At 30.8% G+C, this 8,118-nt stretch overlaps 1 long non-coding RNA gene across 1 annotated transcript; it reads right to left on the reverse strand.

Moving 5' to 3' along the window:
- Positions 1–1,489: 1,489 nt before the first annotated feature.
- Positions 1,490–1,754, reverse strand: LOC105136562 (uncharacterized). Its single transcript, XR_844367.1, has 2 exons — positions 1,605–1,754; positions 1,490–1,543 (listed from the first exon to the last, which is right to left on the reverse strand). It is a non-coding gene; the product is annotated as an uncharacterized LOC105136562 (long non-coding RNA).
- Between the last annotated feature and the right edge of the window lie 6,364 nt (positions 1,755–8,118).

Raw genomic sequence — 8,118 nt, forward strand, 5'->3', positions numbered from 1 at the left:
CACATTAAAACAATTAAAAGTATAAAAAAATAATTTAAGAATTTAAAAAATAAAAAATTTCATAAGCATGGCTAAATAATAATGTCAAACAAAATTAGTTAGTGTTATGGTATATGGTATTTTTTTAAAATATTTTTTATTTAAAAATATATTAATGTATATATTATTTAATAATTTTAAAATAAAACACACACATATATATATATTTTGTGCAATCACAATTATTCAGTAAATATTATTGTTTATAAACATGTTGGTAGATATATTTAATGTTGAAGAACCAAATGCAAACACATGATCTATATAGATTAAACTTAATTGAAGTATGAATTCAAATACTGTAATTATGGTTTTTGCCATTAATAGTTAAAACAATATAGGTTACTTATTACCAAAAATATGAAAACGTGTAAGCTGTGTCAATTTCATGCGTAAGGAAATTAAAAAAGTGTTAAACTTGAAATCTTATAATTAAACCCGAGATCTCAAGTTCTTACAACCGATCCATGTTTTGTAATTACAAATTTCACTTAAACAAGCCACAAAATAAAACCAATTTATTACTAATTTTATAAGTGTTAGTGTTGTAAGTAATTTAATCCGAGGAGATAATTCTTTGAATTAATAATAACTATAATTACAATCAATATAGTTCATAGACTTTTGGAAATCAATCAAACTTAGATTAATTACTGGAATCTTATTTTCCCATCAATCCTTGATCAGCTGCAAAACAGCAAATTTCATTGTAACTTTTTATTCCAAATGTTAAACCAATGTAATTTTGCCAACGCAACCTTATCTTCAATCATCCTCAATTTTACACTACAATAATAATAATAATAATAATATACAATGCTTTCCAGTGACACAATGTTGGCCTTTAAAATTTGAGGAGGGAACTCATAACAAATTAATAAATAATTAATGAGGGCGTTTTCATGGTGAGCTCCCTCCTGGAAAGAATAATGACAATGGCGGCAATCCTCATTGGTGCGAGGAAAATTGGACCTCAAAAAAGGAAGACAGGAGAGCGTGAGGGTGATGGGGTTGCACAAGGAATGATGTAGAGAGGATAGAGGACAGGAAACATTAACTGTCAATAATCTCTAGTTAATTGATTTAATATTTTTGAAATTAATTTTAGTGATTCAGAGATCAGTTTGCACGTATGCTTTACACTTTAGGTCAATAAAATGAGACTTTTATTTGCATAAATATATACTTTGATTTTTAAGTGGGTGGATTGGTGGGGAAAGAGTGAGACCAGGTCATAAAGATGAAGAAAGTTTCACAAAAATATGGACCCCCGTTTATACCATGGCCCCCCATGTGTAATATTTCTTGCTCATGGACTGCCTTACTTTATTTTCAACACTGGGACACAAGAAAGGCCTGCTGTATTCTTGTATGAACGAGGAAACGCCTCGTAAGTTCACTGAAAGGCACTTCCATGGATCTGGTTTACTTTTTCCACCACTAGCTTTTTCCTGTTTGTGTTTTTATGCAGTCAAGTTCATCGTTTTTCTAGCTAGTAGGGCCTCTCATTCTTGGTGACCTCCAAAAAAAAGAAAATGGACTTTTGTACAAGTTCTAGTCGGGACAAAATTATATTCTCGTTGAAATTTGAGAGTCCAAGACGTGTTGATGAAATGCATGCTCTGTTGATAAGCATGAAAATTTTCAAATGTGAATGAAAGAAATGAGTGTTTGTGTGGCAGTTCATGTCAAATTTCTTACATGAGAGGGCACTGGTGACGATAACATCGATTGATTTTCAACGTTTATAGTTAAATGATTATGATTGTTCGTGCTGTGGTAATATCTATGGTTTAGTATATTTTTTTACTTAAAAATATATTCAAATAATATATATTTTTTATTTTTTATTGATAGATTAAAATAATTTAAAAATATAAAATTTAAACAAAACAAAATTAAATTTCTAAAAAATACAATTTTAACTGTCCGAATAAAAAATGCAAATTTTGTTCGGAGTTCGTGTCTTGGCGTCCTGGATAATTTGAAAGGATTGGATGCTTTATTTAATTTTCTTTTGATGCAACTGCTTGCATGCTTCGTTTTATTAACACAATCACAACTTCTATGGAAGTTGTTTGTAGAAAGTTGGAGAATATATAGGAGTTATAATTAGCTGGTGCAAATTCTTAACTTCTTGCAACCAAGATGGTAATTGAAGTTCAAGTTTTGATAGCATGTAGTTATGGATGATAACGAGTATCTATTAGTTGAATTTGTATATCTATATATAATTTATTTTTCAATAGATACGTAGAAGATTTAGATACAATCTATAGGGTTAGAGATATTCATATGGATATATATTTGTTATCTAAATATTATTTATTATAAATATAAGAAGATATATATATAACTGCTAACTCTATTTCATTTCTCATCCCTCTAGCATGTCTGCTAAGATTATCTGGTACTTTCCCGATTTCTTTTCCAAATCCAAAACCTTGTTTTGGTGAACTTTGAAGTAAGATGCAGATCAGCAATGTCAATAATTGTCGCCATGAAGTTTATTGCATCCATGCATGCACATACCAATATCCATTCCAAACACAGAATTATCCCTTCGTAGAAGCTTGCTTAATTAATTTATAAACACCATATTAATTGGTTTTAGAAGCTAAAACAGACTCCCAACTTCATGAACTTCAAAGGCATGTATATGCAAGGAGAGAGTTATTACCAAACAGGAGTATCTCAGTGGATAAAAAAAGAAGAAGAAGAAATCTTGCTCTACCTGGGATGAGATCACGAGACATGTAGGAACCAAACCTGTAGACTTTCTGTTTAGAAGAAAAAGAAGTGTTGACATTTTATGATCATCTCATGCAATGAGCTAGCTAGGGTTAATAAATCAACATCCATCATTATTAACAACCAGAAATTACCAACTTTTTTTTGGGTTAATTCGATCAGTATTAATTCCCATGATTTTTGCATTATTATTAGCTGCTTTCAACTATAATGTATATTTTTTAATTTCACTCTTGAGGTATTTGGTTACCTTTGCCATCACCATAAATGGTGGTGGTGGGCAGCCTAACTTGAACCACTACATAAAAAGTACAAAATTCACCCATCTAGGTATAGATAGACACCATGCGAGCAGGTGGGCATGCATGGCCAGGCTAGCTAGCTACTCCCCCGTCAAGGGAAAATGGGAGGATAATTAATTAGTGTCAAAGTTTTTTTTATTAAGGAAAACCAAATTGTCAAACCTCGTAATTAACACTACTGTAAATAATTCATGGTGCTGAAACTCCTAAATATTGTTTGAGATTAATAAAGAGATTATAAAATTTACGTATGTGTCGATTATTTTTTATAGTATAGTGTGATCGATGCAGTCAGTATTTTATTATTTTTAATTATAAATTTAAAAATATTTCATCAATTAATACACATTATAATTCTATATGGATTCAACTGCAAATTATTCTTTCAAACTATGATAAAAAAAACTATAACTTATAATTTTTTTTTCCAAACTACAATAACAAAAACTATCGATCTTACTAAAAACTACAAACCCTGATACATCCTGAGATTTTAGCAGGGACGGTTTGCTATGAGTTGCTGGCTTTTGTTTACGGTCCTTATATGTGATGATATATGTCTTTAGTGAAATAAGCAACTGGTAGCCAGATAATATAAATTTATACACAAAGGGCGTAGCAACACGTGTGGTCAATTAGGTATCCCAACTATGCTGGAAATAAAATCTTATTAGTATCTTTCTTTTTCTCCAATAAATATAAAAAAATAATTACTTAAAGTTTTTTTCAACCCCATCACCATTACTTACAAATAGTAGGGTCTCTTTCACAAAGTTCAAACCTAGCGAGCAGGGGATTGAATTTGTCCTATGCTGAAGAATAGTAGAGGATCGTATTTCAATGGACAGAGTTGTCTCAGCCCCACATCTCTTTGAAATCAAAGTTAAAAATACGTAATGTCAAGGTCTTTCGAGACATACATTATCATCAAAGCTTCCAACTTCCAAGTGGCAAGAAAGTAATGTGATGGCTTCATGTTCATCGATCATTAATTTAGTTTATATAGTTCATTGGTTCGATAGTTCTAGGAGATAAGATAAGATAATATATATATATATATATATATATATATATAATTTACAGGGTTAATCATTAAGTTTATCTTTGGTACAATTCTTGTAAATTTACCCAAGTTGTTTTTCACTTTTGACTCAAATAAAAGTAGTATATATAGTTTTTGAATTTTAATTTAATGAAAAATTAAAACTTTTGACTTTTGAATTATGATTTATACCATATAATTTTTTTTTTAAAAAAATTGGGTCACTTAAAATTACTCCAACTCATTTTTGCTGAAAGTTATATGTAAAAATCAACTTTTGATTAATTATGACTCAAAATAAAATAAAAATTCATATCAAATAAACACTAAATATTTCTTATACAATATAAACTCTATAAATTAATATTTCAAGAATCGTTACAAACTCTAAATACTCCATATAATATACATACATAGATGAGGCATGCAAGGCATGATCAAGAGATCTAATGCCTGCCGCTAGCGAATAAATTAAAATGGTAGCAAGATTATCACAGGAGTATAAAATGGTTTCTGATGAATGTAAACAAGAATACCATTCAACAAACTTGGTAGAAAGACAACAGAAATGGTAGGGGCATGGCATCCAGGCGGCGTGGAAAGAGTCATAGGTCGTGGAGGAATGCTTGTGGTGGGGGCGTTCTTTTGGGTTGCGAAGGAGGAAATGAGGGCATGAACACTGCCTATTCTGCTATTCATATCCAAACCAAGAGACTAAATTTGAAACCCTCCAGCCACCTGCTCATATTTTTCATGTGTTCAATTTTTTAAGTGGGTTTCCATCCCTTTTGGTGGTTCTGGTTGTTGAGCACTTGGCTTGTTCAAAGTCAACTCAAGTTTACGTTAAAAAAATATAAAGAAATTTAAACAATTTGGCCACGCTTCTTTCTACTCTACACAAAGACAACGAATTAAACAAGCCAATCAGAAAATCATGGCCGGCCGAAATGCCATTGTTTATGAGCAAGATAGTACTGCATATGTCACCCAGTTTTTTATCAACCCAGATACCATGTCCATATGTCAAGAATCATGTGATTAATCGGCTGCTATATATAATCACCCCTTACTTAGACCTTAGTATTAGTAAACTCCATTTGCCGACATCGACCAATAATTCTCCTTCTCGAGACTAAAAAAATAAATTGATGTTAATCCCATGTCGAGGGAGTTGTACTACAAGAACCATTTGATTGCATTTGCATGCAAAATTTAACAAATAATTGTTCAAAAGGGTAGGAGTTTTATGACACATTTTAGCTATCTGTCTTTGTCAAGGAAGGCAGTCATCACCTGCTATGGTTATTGGGACATCACACATGATCATAAATTAAGTCCCACCGCCCTACACATGCTTATTACATAAGTAGTGACTTCACTTCTAGGGCAGGTTTCTCATTTTCAGACCTGAATTTAGTGACGCGTCCAACTTTTTAATTATCTAAGCTCAAACTCTGCCTGAATTGCATTTGGTTTGGGGTAGAAGAGGTGAGATAGGGCAAGTGCATGCAATTGTATACTTATGAGTATAATGCTTTGCATTATACCATCTAAGTTGGGTTTAATTAATGATTTGCGCTGTTAAAAAAGATAAGGATGTGTGCAGGAAGAGATACATTAACCAAAAAAAGTAACAAAAAAAATAATATTGTTTTTTAAATGACATGTGAATGACATGGCCATTATAAGTTTTGATGTTATTTATTATTTTTTTAAAAAATCCAAATTTAAATTTGAATTTTTTGAGGGTAAAAACTCAAACAAAGCTTAAAACGATTTCTCCACTTCTTTTAATTAACTCTTTTTTTTGGTGTAAAAACATGCATGTTATAGTTGCTTTGGGTTGACTATTGATTTAAAATAAAAATTCAAGAACTGCTATTTATTTTCCCAATAAATTAAAAATAAAATAAAATAATTATCACTATAATTTCTAGCAGTGAACTACTTGAATAAAAAAAACCTATCATTAATCCTTTTGTAATTAGTCTAATAAGTAGCTTACTATATACAATAAGTTTTAAAACTGGAAATTAATTGGTGTCTATAAAGTTAACATGTTTTCTACGATTATTTTTTTTTTAAATTAATGTGGGTGTCCGGGTCAGCTTATGCACACTATAACTAATCTCATGTGCCCTGAAATTAACGATCATGTAAGCCTCTAATAACCATGATATGAGCAACTAAGGACTCGAACTTGAGATTATAGAGGGAGCAAATCCCTTGACCACCACCTAGATGGTTAATTGTTACGAGTATTTGATTCTATGTAGTTATGCACATTTAATTATTAATTAAGTATTATTAGTTGTTTATTTTTTTAAAAAAATATGTATCAATATTTTATTAATTAAAAGAAAACTTTTTGAAAGCTGGATCTTCTACACTAACTTGGTACATGACTGGTCGGAGATCTTCATTGGCTGTGCTTCATGTCTAATAATTAATACGGCGACTCTAGCCTTCCAAATTATTTCTGCTTGTGCTATACGGGGTACGCAAGTCAGGCAGCTCCTGGTGGAGCAGCTTCATGTCTAATAATTAATTAATATGGCGAGCAAACTACGCTTAAGCATGCTTATAATAAATAATATAATTGTCAAAAAATATAGGTTTCCCACAAAATATGCAAAGAAACTTCTACTTAAATTGACGTGACGATGATGGGAGATTGATCCCTTGCCAGATGTATAATAGTTAGTAATTATGAAATCACAACCATTTTATTATGGTCATATCAATTTGTTTGCTCATTATTTAAAAGCAAAATCTTAGTTTTCATTGAAATAAAAAATAATCTAAAAATATTTTTTATCATTGAATGGATTTTTTTCTATTGATCAGTATTTTGTACCAAATAATATTTTCCATCTATACACTAGGCTCGTGCTCACTCTAGTATAGTTATATTCGCTATGAAAAAGTATTATTAATCAGGTTTAATGAAGTTAATATAATTATTTCTTTAACATGAGCATAATTCAAGTTAGATTTCTTATTGAACCGAGTAGGAATTTTTTTTTTTTAATAATATCATTTAAACTTTTCTGTATAAAAAACTCTTAAAATGATATGGTTATGGACGGATGAACTCAACCCGTGTAAAGTTTGTTTTTTACTAATTTTATATTTCATCAAATAAAATATATTAAAAAATATAAATTACCACATTGTGAAACACTCAATTAAAAGTTAGGTATGGCGGGGAAATGATGATGGCGTGGTTAATTTGGTAATAACACAGAGGTAAGCAGGAGATGAAACATCAGCGTCGGTGATGGAAGAGAATGGAATGGAATGGAATGGAAGTCAGCTGGACGTAACAGACTTAAATTAAAAAACATTAACAGGTGAGCCTTGAACGAGAGAGAGAGAGAGCCAAGCAGAAAAAATAAAAAAAGATATTTTAGAACGAACCCAACAAAATGGGACCCACAAATTTGTCCCATGCTTAGTTTACACTAATCCAGGCTGTGGGCCCACTTTAACTCTGCCTCCTTACATCTAGCAATTCAGACAATACCTTAATCCTCTTTTCTTTGATCCCTAACCCACAGACCAAAACCCCATGTCCCCCTCTCCGTACTAATCTCTTCAAATTCCATACCTGCCCTTGATTATTTTATAGCATGTTGTAGAATATGGTTATAATTATCTTTAAAAATATATTAAAATATTTTTTTTATTTTTTAAAAATTATTTAAAAATATTAAAAAATATTAATGTAAAAAAAAAAATTTAAATTTTCAAAATCATTTTTAAAACACAAAAACAAGATTTCTTCTTTGCCTAGTCATCATCCAATGTTAAAGTCACCCATGGTAGTAGTTCAACCTCCCACCATGTCACCAATTCTCGGTGAACGGTCAACTTATCACGGGTAGAAATGGAAATCTGATCCAATCATTGATTGACTGATGTTTTTTTCTCTACCGGGTGGGTGTTTGTATCATGTTTTTTTTTAAAAAAAAATTAATTAAA

Source organism: Populus euphratica, unplaced genomic scaffold (assembly GCF_000495115.2).
Source record: "Populus euphratica unplaced genomic scaffold, PopEup_1.0 scaffold133.1, whole genome shotgun sequence".
Taxonomy (NCBI): Eukaryota; Viridiplantae; Streptophyta; class Magnoliopsida; order Malpighiales; family Salicaceae; genus Populus; species Populus euphratica.